The 13,838-nt window shown below is 37.2% G+C and overlaps 1 long non-coding RNA gene across 1 annotated transcript; it reads right to left on the minus strand.

Annotated features, from left to right (window-relative positions):
• Positions 1-3,810: 3,810 nt before the first annotated feature.
• LOC144381288 (uncharacterized) lies at positions 3,811-10,188 on the minus strand. The gene is made up of 3 exons (XR_013446197.1): positions 10,141-10,188; positions 7,042-7,188; positions 3,811-3,909 (listed from the first exon to the last, which is right to left on the minus strand). It is a non-coding gene; the product is annotated as an uncharacterized LOC144381288 (long non-coding RNA).
• Positions 10,189-13,838: the final 3,650 nt, after the last annotated feature.

The raw sequence follows: 13,838 nt of genomic DNA on the forward strand, positions 1-13,838 counted from the left end.
CAAGAGGTGAGTCGACAGCAGCCTTCCTTCCAGGCCTGCTTCTCACTCCGAGTTACGTTTAGGTTCCATTTCTCATGCTTTCACAAAAACACACAATAGATGAAGTGCACGCTCAGGAAGGGCGATCTTTGCTGAGGCACGGGTCCTCTGCACTTTTGTTCCTTTGCGTTGGGTGGATGGCACTTAGGACTCCACGCACACACGGGAGAGCCGATCTAGTTTCCCGAAACAAGAGTTGAGTCCATAGGGGCCTTCTGCCCATGCTTATTTCTCCCTCGGAATTCTGCTGGGACTCCTTCCCCAGGTTTGCACTCAAGCAGAGTTGAAAATGCTGCCACCCTGTGGAGAGGTCCGTCAGATATAAATTTTACTGTCGCAGAATCAAAACATAATTCCAAATAAATAAATAACCCCAGTTTATATCAAAGTATTTTCAAAATTAAGCCTTAAAGACCTCAATTTTAAAACAATTACCTTAAAATAAGAGTAAAATTTTTCAGTGACTATACTTCATCTTTGATTTTCAAAAACTTGAAAGGCTCACAAGCACTGGCCAAGCTTGTCTATGCACCAAACTTCCATTTCTTGACATTTTGTTAACATTGTTAACATAGGATTTAAAATTCCTAAACCATAACTGAATTTTAGGAACAAAAGCACTGAAATTCCAAAAAAAAAAATGCTTTTCAGAAATTTTAACAGAGAACTCTTCTTAATCATTACTATAAATAGGAAGTCTTTTACCAGAAAAATAATTTTATTTTTAGACCTTTAATATCAATTTTTTAAATGATCAGGTTAAAAGAATTCTCCAGGAAAAAAATATAATTATACCTAGGTTTTTATTTCTATGCTCAACAGTGTCAGGCTAAAACATCTCTAAGAAATGGTAGCTTTAAAGTATACTAAACAAAACTCGAAAAAGCAAATCCACTACAAAGGCATACTTGCTGCCAACATTTTTCCATATTACCTGCAACTATCTATAGGGCAAAAGGGAACAGAGAGGATGACTACTGTTGGTCAATTTCATTTCAGTATTTAGGGTAATGAAGTTTAAATGTCACTTCATACTGAGAGGCTGAAAAATTCCAATTAGCACAAAAGCTAATGTTATATAAAAGAACAGTAGTTCACATGATTCAACCAATACATTGTAATACCAGTCTCCCATCCTCCTCCTCTCTCACCACCAGTGGGATGGAAAAATGTCTACATTCCTGCTAAGTTCCAAAGGTCAGGTTTGTATCTTCCAGAGAGCAGCCTTCTTTTTTAGAAAAAAACTGAATTACTATGAAGAAACATTCATTAATTTACCTGAAACTATTTAACACCTGGTTAAAACATGAAAATTAAATTGTCTGACCAATCAGCATAAATTACCATGCATTTGCTTAACTGAAACTGCCCAGTATATGTTTAATGCATGAAGTGTTCACACTTTATCTTGCCATTAATAATCTTAACAATATTAATCTAAAGATTCAAGGATCACACTCCTGTTCAATCTTTCCATGCTATTTTCAAGAGATCCATTCATCCTTCCATCCATTCACCCTTTCACGTATTCAGAAAACATTCACTGAAGGCCTCTCATGTGCCAACCACTACACTAGATGCTGGGGACAGAGTGGTGAAGAGGACACAAAGTTTTTGCCTTCATGGAGCTTCACGCTCATTAGAGAAAGAGCAAATAAGTAAGTACATAAAATAATTACAGATTACAGTTAAGTGTTGTGCAGGAAATAAGACTCTAGGAGGCAAATAAGAGGCAGCCGATATTAAATTAGGTGGTAAGGGAAAGTGAAAGAGGATGTGACATTTAAACAGAAAAGAGAAGGAGCTAGCATGAGAAAAACATTTCAGATAGCTTGGGCAGAAAGCAGAAAGACAAAACAGAGATTGGCACTTACGAGGAACCAACAAAAAGTATGAATGGAGCATAGTGAGCTGCAGGGAAGGCTAATTCATACGAATATTTACTCAGGGATGTGATTTAACATGTGGTATAACTGAGCTGTTAGGATAATGAGGTGCACTGTCAAAGTATTTTACTATATTTGTAGCGTAAATTCCTCACCTACATGTCTCCAAATAATTTTACATTCATGGACAATATTCCAATTTATACATAAATTGCCAAGTTTATAGGACTGGTACACATTTTGATACAATGACTAGATGTTTTCCTTCCTCAGTAATTCTCCTTTTCTCATATAATTTTTTTTTAAATATCACTTGCCCTCTTTCCAAACTTTCTCAAATACCTCCGATTTAATCAGAATAGTTCTCTTAGTTCCCCTCCTGAAGTCTCCCCTTAAATCAGAATTACGTCCATTTGGAGGGCGTAACTCCTGCCTGGGAGCTGGCAGATCTTGAGGGCTGCCAGCAACATTGCTGCCCGCCCCCCCGCCATTGTACAAGTGGGGCAGGAAATCAGATTTGGAAGGAGTGTTTCAGAAACCACTGCACAAATGAAAAAATACTGCTTTAACCTCTGCTCATATCTTCAGGGACTCTAAGGTAAGTGTTAGCTTGGGTATATGCCACCATCAATATTAGACCACAGGCATTCACATTCAGAAGCAAAATGTGATACAGTCCCTCTTCCTCAGAGTGACTGCTGGGAGGCTGTCTTTTGGGGGTGCTGTACAACTTCCCATCACCAACTGAGTGGGGATCAGATATTATAAAGGAAGAACATAAACTTTTTAAAGCATCAGGATTGTGACAGACAAAACTAGAGAATTTGTGGCAGGTGGTGCCACCTGCACCAGACTAACTGCAATGAAAATGACTTCCTCCCCAGAGGTGGTGGTGATGGAGGATGGAAGGACGGCAGGCACAGAACGGGGGACGGGTGTGAGCAGAGACATTCTAGTACACAAATCTACTAGGGAGGGAGGAATTTCTGCCAGTGGGCACAGCTAACTTCCTTCATGTAGAGTAACTGTTGAACATGCTCCAGTAACCTCCATGCCTTCAAAAATGTAACAGCTTTACAAGTCCAACACCAAATGCCACTGTATCAGATTGCGCACAGGGTATGTGTATGACTGCTGATCCACTAGTAGACAGCATACCCCAGGGACCTTGTTCTAGCACGCATTCTAATGAGAACACATTACAACATATAAATTTTAATAACTTTATTTTTCTGTCTTTTTTGCTGTTGTTGCTTCACCTTCTCTTCTACTTTAAAAGTTTTACACTGATTTTTTTATACAATTTTATTTATTTGAGACAGAAAGAGAGAACATGAGCAGGGGAGGGGGCAGAGGGAGAGGAAGGGCAAGAAGCAGACTCCCCCTGAGCAGGGAGCCCGAAACGGGGCTTGATCCCAGGACCCTGGGATCATGACCTGAGCTGAAGGCAGACACTTAACCGACTGAGTCACACAGGCACCCCTTCACTAACTTTTAAATAAGCGAATTTTAAAATTAATTAACCAAGGATCTGGTAAATGAATACTAAAAGCTAAATTGTTATCTATTTTTCACAAATTTCTCATTCTTCAAGTCAAATGCAAAGAATGATAGCAATTACTGTCTATTTTTCCATTTACTTTGGAATCATGCTTTAATTCAAAAGTTATTTCTATATGGGGCACGCCTGGGTGGCTCAGCCAGTTGAGTGTCTGACTTTGGCTCAGATCATGATCTCAGGTCCTGGATTAAGCCCAGCATCTGGCTCTGTGCTCAGTAGGGAGTCTACTTGTCCCTCTCCCTCTGCCCCTCCCCCCACTCATGTTTTTTCTCTCTCTCAAATAAATACAATCTTTAAAAAGTTATTTCTATATATATTCCCCATGGCTAACAGTGATACTTTTATATACTTACTTTAATGCAATAAGAGATGCAATTATCTTCATAGTGTTTGCAACACCTATGCCTTGGTCCATGCTTACATCTGAAATAAGACAAAAATAATAAATGATGTGTATGTGTGTAGATGTGCTTAACACTCTCTAACCAAAAAAGCAGAAAACATTACCTACTTGTTTCTAAATGCATGCATCTTTTGGTTTCTTAGGACATAAAAAAGCAAAGATAACAGATTTTTTTTTCTTTTCAGTTCACCATTTGACACAGTGCATAAAATATGTGACTGCAGTCAAAATACTTAAATGCAGAACAGAAAAAACATTGGTAAATATTTGTGACTAAATATGAAAAATATGTAATATATTATCTCTATACTCTGCCAAACCTTTTGGAAGCTTTAAGTTGCTTACTGTAGAGTATAACGGTCATAAGTCACCCATGAAGTCAGTACTTGAGCAACAATCATAATGAGAAAGTGCTCAGGTTACAGGAATTTATACTTAATTATATTTGAGAGAAAACATCTGGAAAAGAAACATGATACGGTATTAGAATTCAAAATTCAGTTTTTAAAATAAATAGAGTAATAGATCATGTGGGAATTCAAAAGTAGGTTATTTGTGATTTAAATGCAAACCACTTGGTCCTCTGGTGTTTAGTAAATGTTTCTGCTGGGGGGGTTACTGTTCAAGACACATAGATTTTTAATTATTTGGTATGCTGACTCCAGGACTATATTGAGGCGTAAAAAAGTAAGTAAAATATCTAACAGGGGTCTGGCTCTCCCCCTTTCTCTATGAAGTGCTCATGTTCCAAAATGAGTAGTCTTTGTAATTCTTGCAGACTGCAGTTAATTAATTATCTCATGGTTGGAACACATTAAGTTTCTTGTTTGTAACAATAATGTGTAGAGTGATATTCTGGCTCCACACCTCTTTAATTCCATTTGCAAACTGATTAGCAAAACCCTTTCGGAAATCCAATTCTGCACCACAGCTGGCATATACGTGTAGCCCTTCACAGACAAGGGGGACGGCAGGGATTCCTGCTGCCCGTAGCCCTTATGTCATCAGGATGATGGGACATATCTGGCCATGTGAAGTTGAGGGATTAAAGCTGGGACCTAAAAGAGGTAAATCAGAGAGGGGTGGCCATGTGTAAACCATCACTCTTCATACTTCTAAGTGTCGCCTTCAAAGGCATTCCTCAGCCAGTGCTACTGGAACTACACAGAAATCGTTAAACTCTCTTTGCTAGTGAAGTTCAATTCTGGTATCAGCTATACTGTCATTTAATCTTCCCTCAGTCTGTTATTAAAACTTCTCAAAACCTGGACTCCCCATCTCCTGTCTTATCTGCTCTGCTTATGTATTACCCTGCATCTGCTTCCACAGCAGTGGACTCACGGAGGCAAGTCTGACAAGTTCTGCCATGACCTGATTAGTTCTGATACCCAAGGCATCATTCACCCACATAATACATTCTCTGCATTCCCGTCTCCGCATTCCCCTCTGATTCATGGTGACATGATTTCCATGAATAGGGATTCCTTGTCTCTTTTCTTCACTCAGGTGATCAGTAACTATTTTGAACTTGCTTAAGAATTAAGAAGTTCATTACCAATCTCACTAGTGGCTATTTACCCAAAAATTACAAAACACTAATTCAAATGGACATATGCATCTCTATGTTTATTGCAACATTATTTACAATAGCCAAATTATGGAAGCAGCCCATTTCAATCAATGAATGGATAAAGAAGAGGTGGTACACACACACACACACACACACACACACACACACACACACAGTAATATTCAACCATATTACTCATATGTGGAATTTAGGAAACAAATGAGCAAAGGGAAAAAAAAAAGAGAGAAACTAATCAAGAAACAGACTCTTAACTACAGAGAACAAACTGCTGATTATCAGAGGGGAGGTAGTTAGGGATATGGGTGAAACAGGTGATGGGGATTAAGGAGTGCACTTATCATGATAAAAAAAAAGGATATACATAAATTTTTTAAAAAAGTTTACTACCACAATTATTCCTGCCATCTGTTATTCCTTCCCTCCCTCTTACCTTCTGTATTTGCTGTATACTAAAATGAAGACAAAGTCTTTAAATACAGTAAAAATTTTGAGCACCTACTCTGTGCTCATGTACGTGAGGCAACTCACATGTTATTTCATTTAATGGACGCAACACTCCATAACAGAGATCATTAACCCAAGTTAACAGATGAGGACTTTAGGGTCCAGAGTGGTTAAATCACTTGCCCAAAGTCACAAAGCCAGCAGGGGTGAAATGAGAGTCTAAGGTCTGATTTATTGGCTTCAGCTTCCCATAACTGATCCCTAACTTTCTATATTGGCTATTCATTCAACACTCTCTAAAATATCACTACAAAGATTATTTTTATTAACTGATGTTCTAATTTTAAATCACTAAATTTTCTATTAATTATAGATGTATTTTAATATTATATAGAAGTATAATTCCTATACTTGAAATAGCCCAGTGATGGGTATTAAGGAGGGCACATATTGCATGGAGCTCTGGATGTTATACGAAAACAATGGATCGTGGATCACTACATCAAAAACTAATGATGTATTGTATGGTGACTAACATAACAACAACAAAAAAAGGACAAAGTTAAAAAAAAAAACCAAAAAAAACAAATACTATTTGTATGAAATTCAGACTTCTTTGTATAATATACAAATAAAGATGTTTTATTCCATTTCCAAAGCCCTGAAAATTTCTACTCTTACAAAAAACATTTATGTAAGGTTTGCTCCTTATTATTCCTCTATCTTCTTGAATGTGCCCCAGAACTTTTCTTTCTCCTTTCCACATTTGGAATATTTGATTAGCACATATTAACCTGTTTCCTAAAGTTCCCCATTCTAGCCTCCTACAACTGTGTCTAGTTTGACATAGAAAACTATTACAAGTTCATATAAATCTATTCTAAAGGCATATGTTGGTCTATAGTCCAGACAAAAATAATAAATAACACTGACTTGCCATTATGTGCCTTTTATAAAACTCTATGCACTGTTTCTGGTAAAAAAAAAAAAAAAAAAAAAAGATAGATATGATATATATGTATATCATTACTGAAAAGAAAATAAAACACCTTGGCAAAGTACAAATATCATATAAAACAGTAACACAGTGTGCTAAATATCAAGATAAAAAACTTACACTGAATCCACAAGTTTCCTGATTAGAGCAATTATATTCAATCTTCTTGGCTTTTCTTCATGTTTCTCTGTCTTTTGTTCCACTTTTGCATATGCTGCTTCTGGTGAATAAGAATGTGTGGGAATTTCTTCCTTCCCTACAATAAACCTAAAGAAAAGAGCACAATGTGAGGCATTTTCACCTTTAAAAAATAAAAGGAAAAAGACAATAAGGAAAAAAAACCCATCCTGATTCTGTTAATATACAAATACATTTTGGAGAGTACCTTATCATTTGAAATAATGTTTTTCAAAATTTAAATAAAATCTTATCCTTTATAAGAAAATGCTGACAGCCATTTCTTTAATAATGCAATAAATTCTTCTATTAAGTTTTCTATTTTAGTTCCAGCATAGTTAACATACAGTGTTATATTAGTTTCAGGTGCATAATACACTGACTCAACATTATTCAGTGTTTATCAAGATAAGTGTACTATTAATCTCCTTCACCTATTTCACCCCAGGGACTGGCACATAGTAAAAATTTAATTAATACATACTGAATGATCAAATATAGTAATAATGAGCATTTTCTGAACATTTACTATATGACAGGACAGTACAGAGGATTAAATCATTTAATCCTCATAGCAACACTACGAAGTAAGTAGGTGCCATCATTTCCGTGAGAGTTAGCATGAAAAAGCATTTGACCACATCCAAAAACAATTACTTGGACCCAAAAAACTGTCTGACTCTAAAGCCTGGGCTCTTAATCACTAAGCTGCCTATACACTTCTAAGTATTAAACTATGCTGATGCAGGTTTGGTTTACCATAAGGCTCCTGAACTGGTTCCCAGCCTTTGACTCTATCCTTGACTCTATCTGTTCTCATAACTTCTACTAACTTAGCAAGAATTAATAACCATTTTTTTCCAGAATATTTTCCTATAATACAGAGTAAATTCTAAGTGCAAATAGTTATCCAGCCCCTTATTTTGAGTGGATTTGACGAAGAGACACAAAAATATCGGATACATTTTGAGTTTCTGTAAGGATTCTGGGAGCCTATGGAGAGACACGGGAAAAGGCAAAGTTTTCTCTTTAGGAAAACCAACTTTTGGTTTTGTTATAAACTTTTGACATAACATAGAATCTTCACATTCAATGCAACAACAACAAAAAGTTATTTTCTGAAATGTTTCATGATCTTTCAATGAAAAATATAATATGAAAAAATTACCGCTGTGTATTATGACTTAGTTACTGTTACCACAGAGTTTCCACAACCAAAGATACTCTTATTCACACAGGGGACTCAATTTGTCCCCTCCCAAACTAGCTTCCTTGCACACCATCTGATTTTCTGTTAATAGCACCTTTTTTCATGTACTTAGGTTTTCAAAACTTGGCTCGTAGCAAGGATTGGAGGGAAAGAGGAAGAAGGAAAATATCAATCAGTAGGTCTTCATTTCCTTCGACACCAGTCTCAACTTTGCCTCTTTCTCTTTAATCCTCCACTGTCGCCAAATCCCAGTCCTTATCACTTCATCTTTCTTCCTTCTGATTCTCTCTTTCACAATGTCTGTCCCAAATACTGTGGCCAGACTAATCTTTCTGAAACAATGTCAACTACCCTGCTCAAAACCCTTTAGTGGCTCTCTACTGCCCATCTTATCAAATTCAAATTTGTCTTCTTTTTTTTCTGTTTAGGTCTTCCAAAATCTGGCCCTGCTCTGACCATCATTTAAAAAATCAAAAAACCCCACAAAACCTTATGATCCCTAAAATAAGCTTTTCATACCAATTAAGTTGATTTTCCCACTCTTACCTCATATTTCATGTTTATAATTTTCATACTTTTGCTAACATTATTCACTTCTACCCAGAAGGTTCCTCCTCTTCCCTTCTAGTTCTCTAAAGCTATCCTTCAAGTGCAGTTTAAGGCTTATCCCCATAAGAATAATAATAACAGTAATAGCCAACATTTCTTGAGCACTATGTGCCATGCACAGTTCTAAACACTTTTCATGCATTAACTCATTTGATCCTCAAAATAACCTAAAAAAGACAGTCATATGAAATCTTCTAGCATACCGAAGGCTACCCTAATTTTTCCCTCCTATATTTATAATAAATACTCCACACCTAATCTTCACTAAGCATCTACTATATGTACTTAGGAGAATAAAAGAGGCAACATTTATAATACAAACTGGAAGAGCATTAGGTTTCAAGTAAGTATATGCAGTCACTGTGTGACATTAAATTAGTTAAGTATTCTAAGCCTCACGTCACATGGGCATAAAAATACCCATCTCACAGAACTGCTGTGAAAATTTTCTAATCTATGTGAAAATGCTTGGTGAACTGTAAAATACAATGGAAGTGCTGCCAACCAACTTTTCTACACTATCTACTACTATCGGCCAATAACTATGGCAAGAGATGGCATACAGGGTGAAAAGCAGATTCTAGTGACTCTAGTGAAGCTTATGATTCAAAATGTGTCTGACATGAGCCCTGTCCTAACGAAGCCCATAATGTGGTACCACACAATTCAGTATTTAATTTTGCAGTAATTATTCACATGTAGCTTTGTTTTTCCAATGCTCCTTGAAGAGAGAGTTCTTCTAATTCTTTCCTAACACCCAGTGATATGAGGCACACAATAGGTCCCAAAAGCAGTTGTTGATTTTTTTTTTTTTCAAAGATTTCACTTATTCATTTGACAGAGAGAGACACAGTGAGAGAGGGAACACAAGCAGGGGGAGTGGGAGAGGGAGAAGTAGGCTTCCCGCTGAGCAGGGAGCCCGATGTGGGGCTTGATCCCAGAACCCTGGGATCACGACCTGAGCCGAAGGCAGACGCTTAACGACTGAGCCACCCAGGCACCTCCAAAAACAGTTGTTGATTGACTGATTTTTAGGGGGAAAGAAATCCAATAAATTAGACTCTTTTAATAAAATATCGTAAAAGTGACTGTGACTCCTGCAATTATTTTGGGCTAGAAAACTGAGTCGATAAACATCTATTGTAATTATGCGCAATAATATTACTTTTTGAAAAAGTTAACTTGCAAATTCTCTCTTAACATAAGGTAAATAAACTACTTACCTAAGAGCAGAGAATGTAAATCCTTTCAAACCATCTTTGCACCTAAAACAATAACAATTATGATAAAGTAACAATTTTTGAGATATAAAGTAGTATATTAAGTAGCTATTAAAATTTATTCTGAAACAGATGACTTTTATTTTTAAAATTTTTTTATTTTTTTAAAGATTTTATTTATTTATTTGACAGAGAGAGAGAGACAGCGAGAGAGGGAACACAAGCAGGGGGAGAGGGAGAGGGAGAAGCAGGCTTCCCGCCGAGCAGGGAGCCCGATGTGGGGCTCAATCCCAGGACCCTGGGATCGACCTGAGCCGAAGGCAGATGCTTAACGACTGAGCCACCTAGGCGCCCCTGAAACAGATTACTTTTAAAAGGTGAAACTTTTAGGACTCAGTGATCTGAGCAGTACAAATGCAACAAACAAGCAAGCCATCTTACACAGGATGATTAAAATTTCCTATGTCAAATTAACATAATTTAAGGCTCAACTCTCCTATTTGCAGGTGGAAGAGAGATTTAAGTAAATCTTCTAAGGGCTCCATGTGGACTTAAAATGAAGGCTCAGAGTGGAATATTCATTTTACCCAATCCCTGGGGGAGCAAATTGTTGAGAAGAAAAGGCCACATACACCTGCTGGGTATTATGAATAGATCAATTCAAGGTCCTGACTTCTCCCTACTTATTAATTCAGTGAATGCAGAGCAATGTAGAGCTGGCAGGCACAAAAAGGCTTCAAGTTTAGTTCAACAGTTTTAACTTTTGAGTAAGCCCAATCAGAATGGATAACATAGCAACGGGAACAGAGTGGGGGTAAGGGGAGGGCACAGAGGCAGGAGTTCAAATAATATTTATTGAGTATTTACTATTGCTGGGCATTGTTTTGGGCACTTTATATGTGTTGTCTCATTTAATTATATCACACCTCTATGAATAAGTATTTCTCTATTCTATAGCTGGGCAGAGGCCCCCTCCCCCAAAACGGGCAACTTCCAAGAGGTCACAAAATAAATAATAGTCGGAATTCAGGAAAAAAAAAGTTCCTCTGACTTAAAAACTGTGGTTTTCTCTTATACCTCCTTCTGAAATAGTGTATTCCTTTTAACTGGGGGAAGGTTCAAACTGCATGACAATTAAAAAAAGATTCTCAGATCTGCAAAAAATATTTAAACAAGATTTTAAAATGGGGACATTACTATACTAGTCTTAATGGCCTGCTTTATAAGTATGATCAAGTTACTAAAGAATTGTTGTATATCTAGTATCAGAATCCTTTGGAGAAACTATAGAGATTGGTGATACAATGATGCTCAAATGTATGTTAATTTTAGACACTGGATATTCTTGGATAAAAAGTACAGCCTCAAATCTAATTGGGCAACTCTCTCAGTATACCTTTTATATGAAAGGTCACAAAGGAAATGCATAAAAATATAAGAAGTCCTTCTGAACAAGTCTAAATGTAGATATTTTTACTGGGGGACACACAGAATCTCAGAAAAGAATTTAATTCGTGTGCATAGATCTTTTAAAACACTTAAGAATTCATTTTAATTAAGAAACATGATCTACTTTGCGATCATGTTAACAGTGAGAAATGTAATCACAGAATTTAGCTAACATACTACATAATTACTCACCCCACACAGAATGAGGGTAAAGGCAAAAGAATTCATATGTTAAGCTAAAAATATGCATGAGAAAATGATAGCATTAACATTCTTAAACTTATCTTTTTTCCATCTGAAGTGTTTCTCAGTAATTTAAAACCCATAATTGGGCAATTTCTAGATAGGTGGGGTGGTGAGCGGGTTAGGCTAGGCGTCTACTGACTGGAAAACAGAAAGCAGCAGATTGATTAAGATTATATACAAGTGGGAACAAATTTTGGCTTTGGTATGCTATTGTTAAGAGATAGCCATTTATCTTTGTGCAATGCTGAATAGATAAAGGATTCTGACAACTTGGTCTAGTCAGGATTGCATATTTGTGACCTTAAACAATAAATCTAATTGCAGACCAAACATCAAAAAGTAGCTTTCAAATAAAAAAGGGCATGTACAAATGAATTTGCAATTTCATTATGATGGAAGTTTGGTTCTTTCAGCAGAACCCTGTGGGAAGCACTTCATATTGATAAAGTCTTAGCCTGAATTCAAAAGGGGTTATTCTTCTTTCCATTCATGTGTATAAGGTCTGTTAATGTAATTGAGGGTCAGATGTCTATGTCAAAAGAACAAAAAAGTAATTATTCCCCTAAAAAGAATCTTTAAAATAATAATATCGCCCTGCATTTTGATACCAAGAGTATTGTCTGAGCCTTAGCCTAACTATGAAACACTATCGTAATCTGAGTTAAATGTAAAAAGTATGGTATGCACAGAAAGATTTATACAGAACAGACCCCGTTAGAAGGGGCCTCACTATTTAACAGATCCAGTTATTATAATGCAAATCAAATTACTTTCTACATTCACGTCTAAAGGCTCACTGATTTCCTCAACAAATACTGACTGAATGCCTACTATGTGTAAGCACTAGTTTCAGATCTAAGGAGGTAACAGCGGACAATACAGAATCTCTGTTTCCATACAGGTGATATTCTGGGCCAGGGAAAGGTACGAGGAAAACAAGTAAATATATCTGGTGGTGATAAGTGCTATGGCAAAACACGACGCAGGGGAAGAGGATAAACAGATGTGGTCGGGCCTTCTTATCTTAGGTAGTGTAATCCAGAAGGGCCTCTCCAAGAAGGTGAAATTTGATGATGTGATCAGAAGCCTTACAGGATGGAGGGAAGAGTATCTGATTGAAGGAAGAGCAAGCACAAAGCTCCTGACTAGGAGTTTTCGTGGCACTGAAGGAGAACAGCAAAGTAGATTACTGTAGCTGGAACAAAAGAGGGGAGGGAAGCCGTGGTAGGAAAGGAGGTCACAGTCACAGTGGAGGAGGGAAGCAGTGGTCCAAAGTTCTTGGTAGGGCCCTTTAGGCATGGTAAAAAAAAAACCAAAACAAAACCTCAGCAGAAGAGTGACAAAGACCTGTCTTAAATTTTAAGATAATCTTTGGTTGCTCATTGGAAAACAAACCACAGGAAGGCAAGGTTAACAGCAAAGAGGCGAGGGGTGCCTGGGTGGCTCAGGCGGTTAAGCATCTGCCTTCAGCTCAGGTCATGATCTCAGGTCCTGGGATGGAGCCCCAGCTCCCAGCTCAGCGGGGAGTCTGCTTCTCCCTCTCCCTCTGCCTCTCCCTCTGTTTGTGCTCTGTCTCTCTCTGTCTCTCAAATGAATAAAATCTTTAAAAAAAAAAAAAACCAGCAAAGAGGTGAATTAGGAGGGGAAAGACGATTGTGGCTTGACTAGGTCATTCAGTGGTAGAGGTAGAGAAAAGTGGTAAGACTCCAAAGGTATTTCAAAAATAGAGTTGGTGGAATTCCTTGATGGTACAAGAGAAAGAGAAAATTTACAAATTATTAAAATATTTTTGATTTGAGCAAGCAAAAGGATAAAACGTCCGTTTACTGAAGTGAGGAAGACTACGGGAAGAACAGGTTTGAGGAGAAAATCAGTTTTATTTCGGACATGGTAAGTTTGAGATGACTGTTACCTACAAATGGAAATGTTAATGAAACAAGTGGCTGCTGTACAGGTTTGGGGGTCAAGGAAGAGGGGTGATTCATCTATAAGTAGAACTTAAATCC

The sequence above is a fragment of the Halichoerus grypus genome, chromosome 3 (assembly GCF_964656455.1).
Source record: "Halichoerus grypus chromosome 3, mHalGry1.hap1.1, whole genome shotgun sequence".
Lineage (NCBI taxonomy): Eukaryota > Metazoa > Chordata > Mammalia > Carnivora > Phocidae > Halichoerus > Halichoerus grypus.